Source organism: Thermobia domestica, chromosome 13 (genome assembly GCF_964235325.1).
Source record: "Thermobia domestica chromosome 13, izTheDome1.hap1.1, whole genome shotgun sequence".
NCBI classification, from domain to species: Eukaryota; Metazoa; Arthropoda; class Insecta; order Zygentoma; family Lepismatidae; genus Thermobia; species Thermobia domestica.
This window is the reverse complement of record NC_137466.1, coordinates 118035696-118054450: the sequence shown is the minus strand read 5'-3', so window position 1 is coordinate 118054450 and position 18755 is coordinate 118035696. Positions and strand designations below refer to the sequence as shown.

Below are 18755 nucleotides of genomic sequence, written 5' to 3'. Positions count from 1 at the left end.
CTTAAAACAAAACTTTTATGGATATAAACCATAAAAGTACTTAAACTTAATAATATTTAATCATTTTTAATCATATACATAACATCACTAAAACAATACCCTTGATTTAGAAGATTTAAAACCTTAACACAAAGATGACCACATATAACTGAATTAAAGTCTTGCATTCGTTCATCATTGTAAAATAAGTTTTCGGTACCAAGATATTGTGCCAGTTGTTTAGGAGGAACACCACCATAAGAATCGAACACGTACTTTATGTTGTTATCTTTCCAATAGCATATCCAATGAGTACCAATGTTTTCTGATTTATCGAGGTTAACTATACCACACTGATGTACATGGGGTTTTTGTGGAAGTTCATCACTCATAAATACACCTCTAAATCGTTTTATCTTTAATTCTTTAACCAACCTCTCTATATCGAAGTTGGTCAATGGTTTTAGTTTTTTGACTTCTTTGGTTTACCTGCCCCCTGCTTTTCTTCCATAGCCATATTGTGTCTTTTTTGTTCTTCAAGTTCTTGTTTATTCTTCTTAGCATCAAGTACAGTTTTAGTAATCGCTGCTGCACCACCTGCTAATGAGCCAACTGCTCCTAAAGCTGCTAAAATGGCTGGAATTGTAAAAATAAAACCACCCATATGCTCTTTCTTAATCTTTTTCATTTGTGTAGTAGTTAAAGTTAAATCCATTCCTTTACCTTCTTTAATTTTCTTAGATTTATCACTAAGTTGTTTCTTTGTTAGTACATGATCGATATTTAAATCCTTTAGTTCGTTATAAGGAACACTAAACATACAACCTTTAATAGAACACATCTTCCTATTTATTTAAGAGAAAATCTTAGTTTGTAAAAATACAGTTGTTGTTGCTCCACCAAAATCAATTAAGGAATCATTCTCATCTGTTATCCTTATCTCAAAATTGTCAACCTTGTCCTTGGATATAGGGAAAAATAATGGATAAGTAGGTTCGTAAATGATACTATGTTTGAACTCAGCATCTGTTTTGAATGACGCTATAATTCCTGTTTCTCTATGTGTGTATTCTGTATCTTTAACAAATATACCATCTGCTATATTACAGTGAACATTTATAGTATCAAACGGATGAAACTTTGGCAACTTACTTCCAATATGTGTTTTGTTCTTTTCTAAAACTTCAAAAACATTAAACCCGAGGACAGTGCCTATACTCCCAATTGTAACATCATTACTATCAGTTTGAATTTTAACTCTATTTCTTAAATGATCTTCTGATAATGTTATGTTGATGGATTGAGATTTTAAATATTCATTAAGACTGTTTAAGCTGTATTGCCCTTCTGGTATAAAAACTTGTCTATCACCATATGAGAAACTGTTTTTTTCTGTTCTTATGTTTGGAGTTAGATATGTACTGTAAAACCCAACTAGTCCTATACTTAAATAGTTGCTCCTGTTGTCTAATTCATAATGAAGTTTCTTCTTTAAAACAGAAGTATCACTCGTTAGCTTAAATACCTTAGCCATTTATTATATAATAAATGAATGAGTTTGATTTACCTAGAGATATTCCAAGAGAGAAAGTAATCAAGTTAATAGAAGATGTTATTCAAAAGTTAGAATACAGTTTAAAGAAGAAAAAGAGAAAACTACGAATTGTTAAATATGCATACTACACTTTGATCACGTTATCAGTTATACTTTCTGCAACAACTGGGTTTATTAATATTTTTATACCTGTAACAATTTACTCGATATTAACAACGTCTCTTGCAACTGGAAGTGCTATAATAACAGGTTTGTCTTCTAAGTTAAACATAAGCAAAAGAAAAGATGAATATAAAACCATTGTCACTTGTATTAACTCATTTAAAGAACAGTTAGAGATGATAATAACACTAAATGGTGAAATGGATAGCGAATATATAAAAGATACGTTGCTTAAGATCAGAGAACAACTTAAAGATATAAGATCATAAAAGAGTCGATTATCTCTATAATAAATGAGTAAGAAAACTATTAATTGGGATGTAAAAGAGATGATAGAAGAAACAACAGCCAAGAAAAGAAATGGGGAGCTTATACCTGATGATATTCGCTGTCTTATCGTAGGTCCGTCTGGGTCTGGTAAGACGTTTTTGTTATTTAATTTTTTATTACAGCCAGGTTGGTTAAACAATAATTACTTCTACATATATTCTAAAAGCATGAATCAGCCAAAGTATGAGCAGTTAAAAGATCGATTTGAAAAGGCAGAACTAAAGTTTAAGAAGCAAATAGCAACGTTCTTAAGCGGTAATGATTCTATTGTACCTATTGATGAATGTGAAAAATACTCTGTAGTAGTGTTTGACGATTACATTTTGGAAAATCAAGATACTGTTAGAAATTACTTTACAAGAGGTAGGCATAGACATTTAGACTTTTTCTATCTTGCACAAACATATTCAAAAGTACCTAAACAGCTTATAAGAGATAACGTTAACTTCCTATGCATATTCAGACAAGATGATACTAATCTTAAACATGTGTATAATGAGTTTGTTGGAGGAGATATGTCTTATGATAAATTTAAAGAGATATGTTCAAAATGTTGGCAAGAAGATTATGGTTTTATAGTAATTGATATGACAAGGAAGGTAAACAATGGTAAGTATAGGAATAAGATAAAACACTTCTTAAACGTTTGATGTTTATTGACGTTTGACGTTATAACGTTTGACGTTCTTTGACGTTTATTGACGTTTATTTATGTTCTTTGACGTTTATTGACGTTTGTTCGTTTGCTATATAATAAATGGATGAGAAAGATTTTAATAAGAATATCAAGTTAAAGGAGTTCTTGATAAAGGGCTTCAAATCTTGGAAGAAAGAAAGAGCAGGTATATATGATAAATTTAAAACACAAGAGCAACCTGTAATTGATGCTATTCAAAATTTGGGAAGTGAGATCAAAGAAGTAGCAGAACAAAATAAAAATCTAATAACTGAACTTGTTCCAGTTGTACATAAGTCGGCTTCAATAGATCCTAGTCTACTAGAAACACCTAAAAAGATAACTTATGATAGTTCTCCAAGTAGTAGTGATACGCCTATAACGGGAGAAATAAAACAAATGAGAAAACAAATTAAAGACAAAGTGGAAGGAGTAGAACCTTTAACAACAGCACAATCATTTGGTAAGATTGCAACGAAATATTATAGTAAAAGAAATGATAGTGTATTTGGAATAAGAGCTGCAGAAGAAGATGGAAAAATAATAAATAAGATAGGAAATTCTGAAGTTAAAGTGAATGGTGATGATTTGATAATTAATGGTAAAACTTATAAAGGAACAGAAGGTCTATGGGAGTTGTTAACGATGAGTACTAATAAAACCATTGAAGACTATGACGATGATGATTTTGAACAGTACAAGGAAATAATAATAGAATCAGATGCTGCCTTCCGAAAATATAATCGAGATAAAAAGGTAGCATCTAATAGAGGTTCAAAGTACATTAATATTATCAAGCCTATTTGGGATAATTATATTAAACCATCTTTACCTCAAACTCCTAAAAGGACTGGTGAAGGAATTAAACAATATCCCGAGATACCTAAAGAATATATATGGATGGATGATGTGAGAAAGTTAATTGATCGGTTAATAGTTATAGATGGAGAAGAAAAGGCTGGTAATAATAACTTTTATAATGAAAAAGTAGGTATAGTGAGTATGATTAATAATAAGCTTTCACAATTTATTCCTAATGATTCAAAAGGTATAGGTTATTTGATTAAGATCTTAAATACATTACCACCACGATTCTGGAATGATGAGAAGCTTGGAAAAGGATTAATGAATAGGATTTTAAACATGAAAGGAATTCCAGAGTTACATATACCAGGTTATGAATTTTGCGGACCTTTTACTAACTTACAAGAAAGATTAGAAAGAGGTGATAAAGGTATTAATCCATTAGATGAGGCTTGTAAAGAACATGATATATACTATAGGGATAATAAAGATACAGAGTCAAGACATATTGCAGATAAGGAACTAGAAACTAAAGCATGGAAAAGAGCATTTAGTAGTGATGCGCCAATTGGTGAACGATTAGCTGCTTTTGGGGTTGGTACTGCTATGAATGCTAAGGTTAAGTTGGGATGGGGATTATAAGTTTTTAATTGTTATTATGTATGATTCTTTTATGGGTATTTCCCATAAAAGCGTTGTTTCAAGATTTTCTTTATAATAAATGGATGGTGTTGAGAGTTACAGAGCTTTAAAGCTAACACAAGAACATTTAATAATTTGAATGAAGCTAACAAAGATATTGAGTTTGATTTCGATGTGGGGGATGGGTTCGTACATCCACACAAAGCAGATTGTCATATGACTTTTGAAATTGTTAGTGCATCAGTTGGAGGAACATTTGGTGCAAATGATACTATAAAACTTGTAGATAACTTCTTACCATTCTTCTTTTCTCAAATTGAGGTTAGAAAGCATGGAGTTGTTATAGATAAGATTGAACTACCTGGAATAACATCTACAGCTATTGGAACATTAAAGATTTCCAAACCAGAAGTTGAATATTTAAAACAAGCAGGATTTGAAACGGATGATAAACTTGGTTTAAGAAAGGACTTTAGTGTTTTGTACCCATTAAGATTAATTCCTGGCTTTTTAAGTGATTATAAAGAGGTTATGTGGAAAGGTGGATTGAGAATAACATTTACAAAAGCTAACAACAATAACGATGTCTTGTACAAATGGGTTGGAACAGGAGCAGGTGCAGCAGCTCCTCATGATTGAAAAATAACAATAAAAAGTATGGAGATAAGAATGCCTATTGTTGAATACGAATCTAATTATGAAAACAAGCTAAAGTTGAATATTCTTAAAGAACCTAAAATCATGTTCTCATTCCATACTTATCAATGTGTTCAGAAGACTGTTGTAGGTTCTTTCTTGGAGTTTGATGTTACTACTCAATTTAATTCTAGACAATTTGATATGCCTGATTTTGTAGTTGTAATGTTCCAAACTGATAGAAATTGCAAACAAACAGCAGGTGCAAGTAAGTTTGATCATTGTAAGGTAAAGAATATCTACCTTAAGAATGGAAGGAATGAGGTATTTCCAAAAGAATCAAGAAACTTAGATATTGCTAACAGGGATTATTTTAAGATGTACGAAGATTATACTGCATTTAAGAGAATAACATGTGGCAATACCGAAATGTACTATGATCCTAAAGAGTTTATAGATAACAGACCAATGTATGTGATTAATTGTAGTAAGAGGAAGAATGTATCGGTAAATGAGAGAACAAACATAAAGATTGTAGTAGACTTTGTAGAAGCTGTGGCTGCTAATACTATATGTTATGCGATTTTAATTGGACAAAAGAACTTTACATATGATCCTAAGAATGAGAAAGTAGTAGAAGAGTTTTAGATAGTTAAATGTATGTTTTGTATTAAAGTTTTTCCATAAACAAAATTGATAAAAAAAACGATTAAATATTTTTTGGTGAAGATAAAAATTGAAGTGTTCATTGATTTTCTATATAATAAATACGATGTCAAGTCATATTGAGCTTTTAAATAAACTTGGAAGTCTTGAACAAAAACAAGTTATTGGATTAAGAGAATTAGAATTAAATACAGAATATAAGATTGTGAAAATGGAAAAGATTAAAACTAAGTTTGGGAAGAGCATTTTAGTTGAATGTGAAGAGTTTAAGGTATTTCTTCCACCTAGATTTACAAAACACTTAACAGATAAAATGATTGATGAGATCGTTAAAGATGGAATAAAAATCAAATACACTGGTTTAAAAGATAATTGTCCAACTGTTGAGTTCTGTATGTAAATTTTATGTATGAAAATGAGGATTGATTTTAAGAATTTCTCATAAAACGAGCATTTTCCTTATAATAAATAAACTATGGCTACTTATTTGAATAAAAAAATGACGTTAAAGCATTGAGATTCCTTCGCATAGATGAGTTAGAAAAAGGTAAAGCGTACGAGATAACATTATGGAAATTGATTCAAACACAGCGTTATGGTCAAAGAGTTTTAGTACATTTAGATGAAAAATATAAGACGTTATTACCACAAAGATATAATGACGAAACTGAGCAAGTATTGAAAGATTTGAAAAAGAGTAAGCTGTTTGTTCAGTATGAAGGTTTGAAAGATTTAGATAATGGTTATAAAATACATCAGTTTTACTTTAGAAATGAATCCAAAAAATAAAACTTGTAATTTTAAGTATGTTTTAAGTGTATAAGTGTTCATTATCAATATCCGAACTTGTAATTTTAAGTATATAAGTTTTTTTTATAGTATCAGACTATAAAAAACTAAGACCTTTGGATATCCAGAACATAATGTCATTAAAATTTTAAAGATACATGTATAAATAAGAGATTTATTTGAGTTTTTGTAATAATATCCTTAGAGTTATGCAATTTATAAAACATTCAATAGATAGGCAATTTATTTCTCTATTGAATGTCGTTTGAATTTTGAAAATCGGTTAATATTTGACGATGTTATAGCAAATTCGAAATTTTGGGAATTTTTTACGGGTTTATTTTTGAGTTTTCGGGAAAATGTTATTCTTTAAAAAAGTCTTAGAATTTTATTTGACTTATGGTAGTATTTTTATTTTTTCGATTTGTTGAAATTTTGTGGAGATATTGAAAAAAGGAAACATATCCTGAGGGTTATGCAACAATTTATGCATTTTAAAAAATTTGTTATGTTATTAGTATTCATTTGCCGTTTGAATTTTTGAAATCGGTTAATTAGGGACTGAGGTATTAAATAATAACGTTATTTGGGGGTGGGACTGCAAGTGTTGCCAACTCATTTTTAACAATTATCATATTTATTAGTAATGGGGTGAATTCATCCCGATATGTTTTAAAGCGATATCTTGAAAAATTAAAATCCTGGAACGTTCCGAAAAAATATATTGAGTTGGCAACCCTTATATGACGTAGTCTAACAGCTATTATACAACGTCATCGGTACAACACCACCTGCCGAAGTGGAAAAGAGTGCTTGAATATGTATATGTGACGTAGTCTCACAGCTATTATACAACGTCATCGGTATACAGCTCCATCTCTCACGAGTGCTAGCTAAAAAGTTCTGTTGGCATGAGGAGGCTAATGCATATATATGTATGTTGGTGTGAAGAGAAGGAAAGAGAATCGGATTGGAAGGTCCTGTGCTGGTACTGGAATCGTTCAAAATGAATCAGTGACAGATCACCTGTTCCAGAGTTGTATGTATTCCTTCTCATTGAGTTTTTAAAGCTAATTATTAACGGATTTTCACGATTTAAGTGTCAAATGAAAGCTTATAAACTGGAGATTAAGATGCAATAAATATATTTTGTGTAGGATTCCATTGTAATATTTTAGATGTAAGTTTTTTATGATTTTAAATGTCATAAAAGCATATTCAATCTCACTTTGGGGTATCCCTCTGTGTTAAAGTGTAATGGTCAGTGGTGGGTTCATAATTTTTTTTGGGTAGTTAGGGGTGGAGGGGAAATGCGCTAGAAGTTAGGCTGACTATCTACTGGAACCCTATCCCTAAACATCTTCTACTCCATTTTGAGATGGCCATTTTTCGCTTCTACACACCATCTGCCCTTTGTGACAATACGGGATTGGTTTGTAGCCAGGCAGTCATGCTGCTTCTTTCCCTTTTCTAAAAGACATGGCATTTTCGCAATGATCCCCGCCTCCTCCAACACCGTCATGGAATCTCGGAATCCACTGTCAACCAAAACGCAGTCCAATGGTTGTAAGAGCTGGTTTAAACCATTTGCTGTGTCGGCGAACATAGAGTTTGTAATACTAGCATCATTATTTATACTAGCATATGGACCAACAATGTCAACAATGTACCCGCTGGGTATAACGATCATCATGGGTTTCACTGAAGGACGTCCTTTTTTTACATTATACAGACGCCTTTGCAGAGTGTAGTTCGTCGATTTTTCGGTATAAATGTATGTTCCGTCAAAGACTAAAACCAGCTTGTCATCCCCTACCCCATAAAGTTTGCGGGAGCAAGATGGAACCTTGCTCAGAAGAATCGAACGAGATAAATGCTTTGAACCCAATACTTACGGTACAAACAGCCTCATCAAAGCCTGTATGACTGATTTCAATGCATTTGACACACTTCCATAGCATGGATATCCAAATATTGCTCCCAGAAAGTCATTACAAAGAGCGTGCCTGAGTTTCATTAACAACATGCCCAGTCTGGTTTCAACGCTTGTAACACTACTGTTACGTAAGGTGTCACAGAAGCTGCACGGCACAGTCAACTGTTCATTGTTCAATCCCTTGAACACTACTAACTGTTTTTCAGGAATTTATGCGAGGTTTACCTTCATGTACACAGACACAGTTGACGTATCTTCAACGTTGGGATCCGATCCCTGACTATCTATTTCTGGTTGTTTCTACACACTTCTCACATAAGAACTTGCCTTTATGTAGCATGTTGTACACATCGTGGGTTGACGAACCGAAACACTGGAATGACTTACCTTTGCTCCCACGCATGTAACTAATCGCTTGTAAGAACTCACTTCCACACACTGGGCGCTTTCTTCGCATAGCCATAGTTCGCACACGAAACATTAACTATGTTTATCCGTGCTTCCACCGGAAGCCATTTGTCACAGACGTCACCAAATTGTTTTGAAATGAATAATATGACTTTTGCATTACACGTTTCCACATTCGCGAAACCTACCAGAAAGTAACACCAAATAGTACACAACAACAAAGTTCGCGTAAATGTGAGAAACAGAACTACAAAAGTCACTGGACAAAAGCATGCAGGAAGTGCAACTTCTTGCAGGCACAATGAAGTAGGCACACCACACGAATAGTTCATCACCTACTTGCAGTCGCTAAAGACGAGTAAGCTACTACAGAAATCAACACCTCCACAATGACGCTTCTACTGTACTTCCCTCGATAGAGGCAGCCTCGCAACAGACACATAGCGAATATGAAGCGAATGTTTGCATATACACTACCTTAAACGTCCGGATCGGTCAAACAGAACATAATGCCACTGACGTTTTCAACTATTATTTGCCCCTTACCCTGCTGTACATCATAATATGACAATGGTTTTATTTGTCAGCATATGTCCCCGGTGGATGAATGGATAAGCTCTTCGCGTTGTACTCAAGGGATCTCAGGTTCGATTCCCGGTGGGGAAAGAGGAAGTCCGAATCCCTTGTTCAACTGTAGGTTCCATCCTTTGGACGTCATCATCTCATGGCAGACAATGGCAAACCATCGTGGGTTCACCTTGTCCGTGAGCCTTCGGTCACAGCCCTGCCTTCAGGAGGAACAACACATCATCTTGATCTCCATTTCGGAGGCGCTGATGGTACGTAATACAATTCCCAGCCACCAAATACTCTCCCATATAATCTATTAAACTACCAAATGATGCCCAATTTCAACAACCTGTATCAGCCACAATAAACATAACACCACTTTCGTTTCTACATATTGTTTGTCCCGTACTCTGATGCACATCATATGTGCAAATCACTGATCTCAGAGTTGTGGACGGTACCTACAAAAGTCCGAATATAACATGTAGTTTCCCCATATACTCCATTATAAACATTTGCGGTATTTTGGCCCTACTTTCTTGAAATTGTTATCAGTGTCGTCGAAATATTTTTCCCTGAGGAGTTGCCTTTATATCTATATGAATACAGCTTTTATTTTTGGCAAATAGAACTTTTATTTTTGACTAGAACTTACACAGGGTCCTTTGAGCAGAAACCTCTGTTCCTTATTATTAAAGACTAACAGAATACCCGTTCTTCACATAGGGAGAATACGTTTCATTTTTTTTTGTATAAGGGGCACCAAAACTCTCAACAATGAACTTGGGGACCCCAAAAACTATGAACTCGACACTAGTATCAGTCATTTTCAAATACTTTTACATGTCCCCCTTCCCTTTTAGGGGTGAATATGGATTTAAATGGCATCAGAAGTGTCACTCTTGATCTCAGTGACCCCGAAAACTATGGATTCGACACGAAAATCGTCATTTTCGATCATTATATATATATATATCCCCTCTCCCCCGCCCCCAAGTTACGAGGATGAAATGTGATTTAATCGGCATCGGAAGTGTTACTGTTCATTTCAGCGACCGCAAAAACTATGGATTCGACACTAATATCGTTCATTTTAGATCATATTTCTATATCTCCCCGCTCCCAAGCTACGGGGATGCATTTGGATTTAAACGCCATCGGAAATGTCACTGCTCATCTCAGCGACCCCGAAAACTATGGATTTGACACTAATATCGGCCATTTTCAGTGATTTTTATATATCTCTTCCTACCCCAGTTGCGGGCCTGAATTTGGATTTAAACGGCATCGGAAGTGTTACTGTTTTCATCATGGCAACTCCAAAAGCTATGGATTCGACACTGATATGGGTCATTTTCGATCATTTGTATATATATATATATATATCCCTTCTCCCCGCCCCAGGTCAGGGTGCTGAATTTGGATTTAAACGGCATTAGAAGTGTCACTGCTCATCCCAGTGACCCGAAAACTATGGAATTGACAATAATATCAGTCATTTTCGATCATTTTTTAATATATCATTCCCTTCCCTTTCTCTAAAGTCGGCGTTGAATTTGGATTTACACCGCATCGGAAATGTCAGTGTTCATCTCAGTGGTCCTGAAAACTATGGATTCACATTAATATCAACCATTTTGCATCATTTTTATATATCTTCCCCCTCCTCGAATTTACGGGGATAAATTTAAATTTAAACGGCATCGAAAGTGTCCTTATTCACCTCAGCGACCTCGAAAACTAGATTTGATACTAATATCGGCCAATTTCGATCATCCCCCTCCCCTAAGTTGCGGGCCTGAAATTTTATTTTACAGCATCAGAAGTGTTACTGTTCATCTGTAAACTATGGATTTGACACTAATATCGGTCATTTTCCATCATTATATATATATATATATCCCCTCCCCTTCCTCCAAGTTGCAGTGCTGAATTTGAATTTAACCTTCATCGAAAATGTCACTGTTCATCTCAGCAACCCCAAAAACTATGGGATCGACACTAAGATGGGTAATTTTCAATATATATCCGCACTTCCTTCCTCCAAGTTACACATTCAAAGTGAAATGGCATAATCCATCCCAGATCCGAACCTCTCTATGTTGAAAATTTTTATCGAGATCAGTCTGGTAGTTCAACAATTGTTAAGTTACAAGTATAATCATTTTCATTTTTATATATAGAATTAATTTGTCGCACTAGAAACAGGTATTGTTTACATTTAAAATTTTGTATATAAAGTTTATATTAACGTCTGTATTTGAATATTAAATATTAGTAATTATACGTCTTAGTGCATGAGTAGTTGTGAAATTTTCCTATTGCTCTTTCTTTTAAGAAGTAATTTGGTCTAAATTAACAAAATTTCACCAGATCAAAGAGCACATTAAGAACTCAGTTTCATTGAAGAGTCCTATTTGTTGCAACAGAAACGCTTCATGATGGTATATGTGTATGCAATTGTAAAAATTCTATAATTAATGCACAACCAGGAGTAAACGACTAAAAGGCACATAAAGGAAATGAGTGCAGACTATTAATTTTCGTGAATAATTACAACAGTTTTATTTTCCAATGCTTCTTTTTTTAAAAAAACATTCACAATATTGAAATTTCACACGTTCGACAAAAAAAAAAAAAAAAAAAAAAAAACGGTTCCGTTACTAGTAAAACTAACCTAATACAAAGATTTTTGTTATTTTCCCAATTTTTCCGGAAGAAACCAGAAAAAAAACTGTTTTTACCAGCAGGTTCAAAATTTCCGGAAATTTTACAACACTATTCCAGACTATTGCTTTGCTTGATTTCATATTAATATTTAGCATTGATATTTATTTAATACTCTCTCTCTTCAGCTCCTCGTGGCTAAGTAGTTAGCGTACCTGCCTTGGTGTGGGAGATCCGAGTTCAATTCCCGTTGGAGCTCATGTGGTTCGGAGGTAAGTCCATGTTAAGCCGTAGGTTCATATCTCATATAGTCTCGCTGCTGAAAGGGATGCTAAACCCAAAATCAAATTAAATAATCTCTAGTATCTTGATTTCTCCTAATGCGTTTGGACAATTCTACGGAAAAGTCCTGGTTGTCTTTTTCAATATTAATAGGGGATAACACAGCCAATGTATTTCTAAATACGGAAATTAGCACCACACGTTACGCAAACTCTACTAATCATACATGGAAATATCTCTGAATACGCTGATAATGTTCTGCTGAAACATGATATTTTTGAAACAGAGACACTTGGTTTCATAGCTTTGTACAGTTTTCTTTTTCTATATAAAAAGAAAACGCGATAAATCTAATTTTTCCTCTCCTTCAATCCCTCATTCTTTTGTCGCTTCATAAGTAGCACACCTTACGAGAGAGATTTTGTCACATAAATCTCAAGCACATACGGGAGAAACGACTTCTGGAAAGACATAAAAATATTGACCTTTGTATAGATTAGAAAGAAAAAAGAACGAAAGAGAAACCTGAAAACTACATTTTAGAATGATCTTTTTCTTCCCTTAAAAAGGACAATCGAATAAAGAGAGTTTGAGGGAAAGAGAGAGGGTGTAGATAAGGGGCAAAAGTGTTATGGCAGAAACTAAAAAAAAAAAAAAGGAATAAAATGACCCAGAATCGATGACAGGACCTTTTCTTTCGCCACAATATCGATGCCAGCTGTGACGTTACTAGGAAGGCGTTATGGCTTGGAAGATCTTATAGATTTACCATTATATAGGGTTACAAATCTTATCTCTATGGGGAAAAGGTTTGTATATATGTATACTTCTTCCGTCTATATATTGATACCACACATATACGTACGTATATAAGGATGAAGTAAATTCTCAAGGGTAGCATACTGGATTATGATTCTATACCATCATACATTCTTTTGCATTCCGATCTCTTAAAGAAATTGGATTGCTTACTCGTACCTGAAAGTGTAAAAGATCTCCCAGCTAAATTCATTTTCAAACTCCCAGCATAATCTTTCCGATAACTACCTAGAAGCTCGTACCAAGCACTTAAGTACCGGAAGCTGTATATATTTCACATTAACTGTCTATTCAGAAAATGTTAATAGGGTATTGAAGGGACAAGATATATATATGATGATTCTTTTTGCTGTTACTATTTAACTTTTCTCTCTTACAAGAAATTATCATCATTTCATAATTTCAATAGCTATCTCGCAATTAATACAAATTAAATTGCCTAGTATAACATGACGATTTGGATCAAACTTCACGGACTTGCAGATTTAAAATAAACACGTTGGGCGCTTCGGTAACGATGTAATACGTAAACTTGAATGAAAAATCAAATTGTTCTGTAGCAAGAGGAGATAGCATAAGATGCAGTCTAAAATTCGGGTGAATGTTATAGTATTGCCACTGAAATTGAAAGGTTACGTAAGAAATATTAAAGAAAAATTAAAATTAGATTCAAATGTGACCAAATCTTTGTGTCTAATGCATGAAAATTCTGGTTTCTTTTTAGAATATATTTCTTTTGGTACAGAGCAGAGATCTCCAACATATCGATCGGATCTATTGTAGTTCCCAAGTGGGAAGTCGTGAAAGGTAGCTCTCGAGGTTCTGTGTCATATTGTTTGTGTCGAACACGGTTGTTATTCTTGATTTCTTCTAGCGGACTAATGAACAAATAAGTAGACCGTCAGTGATTACTGAAGTGAAAAGTAACCCTTAGACGTAAAAAGATTGGCCATTCTTCGTACAGACAGCCAATTTTTCATTGCAAAAATGTCAATAATTTTAAAGGAATTCTATCGAATTATTTGGGTTTCCTCTAACACAAACAAAACTACATATGGTTATTATATTTAACACTCACCTGTTTGGAAATTCAGCCGAACATGAATCTTTAAATCGTTTAGAACATCATTAATATAATAAAGATAATCTCTATTTTTCTTACTTTTCATAACAATTAGAAAAAACAGAAATACGTTTGAAAGTATTTGTCAACAAGCACTACAAAGTCCTGATGTTTCGTGACATAATTCATAGATGACATCAGAATTTCTTTTCATATGTAGGGTGTAAGGAAACAGCAACAGATTTCGGAGGAAAATTTCTCACACCAAAATAAGACAAAAAGTGTAGACCAGACGTGTTGAACTCGCGGGCCGCGGCTCTTGACTAATTTTTCTGCGATATTTGGTTCAATCCATAAAAACAACAGAAAAAGATATATAATTTACTTCATAAGATCTCATGACTCAAATCGCCAACAATTTTCTGCAATTGGCATTTTTCCTTCCTGTTACACAGAAGTACACCATTAAGCACGAGTGTGAACTTGGCAGGACCACTTTTGAAAATTATAAATATTTGCACACCATACGTTTGTACTGCGTTTGTACCAGTTTATATCTTAAAAATTTTCGTTTGTACCGGTCTCAAATTCGAAAAAGTCGAAAAAAAGTGGTCCTGCTAAGTTCACGTGAACATAGCAGGACCACTGATAAATTTCTACAAGTCTTAAGATTTTTCTGTTCGAGTCGTTTGTTCTACGTTTGTACCGGATTGTACCGTAAAAATGTTCATTTCAACCTATCTAAAATAAAAAAAATCGAAAAATAAAGTGGTCCTGCTAAGTTCACGTTAGGTTGGGCATTAACTGAAACAGAAACACGGTCAGTGATACTACTACAGCACAAAGTCAGCAAAAGACTGGTCTTGTAAGATCTTGAGGTTAAAATCTACTAAAACAAGAAATGAGCTGGTATCAAACGTGTTGGTTTTAGTTACTAAACAAACATAATTTTTATTGTATAATATAAATTTGTGATTTCAAATATAAAAATAAGAAAGTAGAGCATTCTTTTGAGTTAAACTGGCAGATAATTGCAAGTAGCCGAAAACGTAACGGTTCGCCCAATTTGAAATTTTGGTAGGAACTATTGGGATCAAAAATTGCCCAATCCGCTTCTTGTAGCCCAATATGCCTACACTGCTGAGAAGGCGCACGAATCATTGAAACCACCTTTCCAAAACAGCAACTGGTTGGACCAACGCACATCGAGAAGGATGAGGCGATTCGCGAATGAGCAACATACAGTTAGAAACAATATAAGGTATAGGTTGGAGGTACCAGTATAAAGAATAAAAGCTCCAACCTATACTTAATATTGTTACAGGCTGTACAAGCTTCATATTCTACAAATATTGTTACTCCCAAACTACCGTGTCTCCCTCAAAACCTCTCCTTAAGAAACCTAACTGCCAAAGACCATGACCCTAGAAGAACCACGTCTCCTTAAAAACTACGACTCCTGAAAATACACGAATCACGAAGAAACACGACTCATAAAGAATCGTCGATCATTCCTAGTCAGAGACGACTCACTCGCTCATCCAAAAAGGTAGTCAAAAGATTCGGCTCAATCGCGAGCGACACATTAATAATTAATATTTTAATTAGTACCATAGTTTGACTCCAAGCGTTTTAGCAACAGATAATGCAATAGAATATAATGAAAATTGTTCCAAAAACTATTACACGAATGTCTCATTTTGCCTTAGCAGAACACTTTCCGAATTTTTAATTTGACGCCGATACAAACGAAACTTTTTACAGTACAATCCGGTACAAACGCAGTACCAACGATTCGTTAAGAAAAATCTTCAAATTTGTATACATTTATTAGTGGTCCTGCTAAGTTCACGTGAATTTAGCAGGACCACTTTATTTCTCGATTTTTTCGAACTTGAGACCGGTACAAACAAAAAGTTTTATGGTGGAATCCGGTACAAACACAGAACAAACGATTCAAACAGAAAAATCATCAAATTTGCAGAAATTTATCAGTGGTCCTGCTCAGTTCACGTGAACTCAGCAGGGCCACTTTATTTTTCGATTTTTTCGAATTTGAGACCGGTACAAACGAAAATTTTTACGGCACAATCCGGTACAAACGTAGAACAAACGATTCAAACAGAAAAACCATCAAATTTGTATTCTGGTCCTGCTAAGTTCACGTGAACTTAGCAGGACCACTTTATTTTTCGTTTTTTTTCGAATTTGAGACCGGTACAAACGAAAAACTTACGGTACAATCCGGTACAAATGCAGTACAAACGATTCATACAGAAAAATCGTCAAATTTGTAGTAATTTATCAGTGGTCCTGCTACGTTTACGTGAACTTTGTAGGACCAGTTTTTTCTATTTTTTCGAATTTGAGACCGGTACAAACGAAAATTTTTACGGTACAATCCGGTACAAACGTAGAACAAACGATTCAAACAGAAAAGTCTTAATATTTGCAGAAATTTGAATTCTGGTCCTGCTATGTTCACTTGAACTTAGCAGGACCACTTTATTTTTCCGAGTTTTTCGAATTTGAGACCGGTACAAACGAAAATTTTTACGGTACAATCCGGTACAAACGCAGTACAAACGATTCGTACAGAAAAATCATCAAATTTGTTGAAATCAATCAGTGGTCCTGCTAAGTTCACGTGAACTTAGCAGGACCATTTTACATTTCGATTTTTACGAATTTGAGACCGGTACAAACGAAAATTTTTACGGTACAATCCGGTACAAACGTAGAACAAACGATTCAAACAGAAAAGTCTTAATATTTGCAGAAATTTGAATTCTGGTCCTGCTATGTTCACTTGAACTTAGCAGGACCACTTTATTTTTCCGAGTTTTTCGAATTTGAGACCGGTACAAACGGAAATTTTTACGGTACAAACCGGTACAAATGTATGGTGTGCAAATATTTATAATTTTCAAAAGTGGTCCTGCTAAGTTCACACTCGTCCATTAAGCCTACTTCATGGTTCTCAAAACGTTCGGAACTGTTCAACGGACGAAATTTGCCACAGTTTGAAAATTTAAGAACAAAACACCAGTTTACTGGTGGATTATGTGTGATCACGTTTTAAAATGTTCGAAATTGTAGACAGCATTAATTTCTAGTAATAATTGTAAACTTTTGTAATTTTATTCTGTATATAACCAAACAAATAGTATTTTAATTTCAATTCGCTTAATACCAGCAATTAAACTGGTTACATATGTTAATGATGCACTATCTTTTATTACTATTAAAGGTCGGTGGTATGATATTATTGTTTTAAATGTGCATACCCCAACAAACGATAAGGATGACGATATAAAAGACAGTTTTTACGAAGAAGTATTAGAAAGGGTATATGACCAACTCCCGCGATACCATATGAACATACTATTAGGGGATTTCAATGCGAAGGTAGGACGAGAGGATATTTCCAAACTGATTATAGGGAATGAAAGTCTACATAACGGAAGCAATGACAACGGCGTTAGACTCGTGAACTTTGCAACATCCAAAAACAATATAGTGCAGAGTACGAAATTCCCACATCGCAATATTTATAAATACACATGGACCTGGCCAGATGGAAGAACACAATCAACTTGATCACGTTTTAGTAGATAGAAAAAGACAGTCTAGCATAATTGATGTTTGGTAATTTAGAGAACCTGATTTTGACACTGATCACTATCTGGTAGCAGCGATAATAAGAGCGAGATTGTCGTTAAATAAATGAAATATTCAACATCTAAAAACGAAGAAGTTTAATTAAAGAAATTAGAGGAGAACCAGGCTAGAGGGGAATACCAGATTGAAGTGTCGTATAGATTCTCGGTTTCAGAAGGTTTTGAGAGTACTAGTGTTGAGGATAGGCCTACTTGGGTTGAAATTAGGGATAACATTAACATTTGAGTAAGACAAAAAATGAGGCACGTAGAAATACGTAGGAAAAAAACAGTTCTACCAGGAATGCACCAAACTAGCAGAGAAGAGAAAACAGCCAAAACTACGTTGGCTACAAAATCCGAACGATATAACTACATACGTGATACGAACAATATACAAAATTTCGTTGATATCAGATGTGAAACTTCCAAAATATATAGAACAAAGAAACGCGATATTTTGAAAGCTAAATTAATGAACTTGAAAATAATAGTGAAAAAATCGAGGCACATATAAAGGCATCAAGAATTTAAGAAAGGGTATCAACCTTGCGCGTATAATTTAAAGAGAGATGACGGAACAATTCTCACTGATACAGATGGCATCTTGAATAGATGGAAAGATTTCTTTGACGATTTGCTTAACAGGGAGCCAAAAACTAATGTTCGTGGGGAAAGGGAATGCACACAGCAGAATCATATATTCCTGAGCCTATCCGAACAGAAGTAGAAATCGCTATAAAGAAATTAAAGAAACACTAATCTCCTAGTATAGACGGAATTTCGGCGGAGTTAATTTTTGCTGGAGGGGAAGAGTTTGGAACAAGATACACTAACTCATTCTCCTTATCTGGAAAAAGGAGGAATTGTCACAAGAGTGGGAAGAATGAATCATTATTTTAATTCACAAGAAAGGTGACAAAGCAGATTGTAATAATTATCGAGGCATTTCTCGTCTGTCAACATCCTATAAAATCCTCTCAAACATTCTATTAGCAAGTTTGATCCCATACGCAGATGAAATTATTGGGTATTATCAGTGTGGATTTAGGTGAAATCAATCAACTATCAACCAAATACCTACGAATTAGGAGAGTAACGTTGTACAAAAT

The 18755-nt window shown here is 34.2% G+C and overlaps 1 long non-coding RNA gene across 1 annotated transcript in view; it reads left to right on the top strand.

Moving 5' to 3' along the window:
- The window catches only part of LOC145669273 (uncharacterized), a 197361-nt gene that overhangs the window by 132333 nt on the left and 46273 nt on the right, over positions 1-18755 (top strand). The window contains exon 2 of the long non-coding RNA XR_014128179.1: positions 12009-12092. This is a non-coding gene — a long non-coding RNA (uncharacterized LOC145669273). The remainder of the gene's footprint in view (positions 1-12008; positions 12093-18755) is intronic.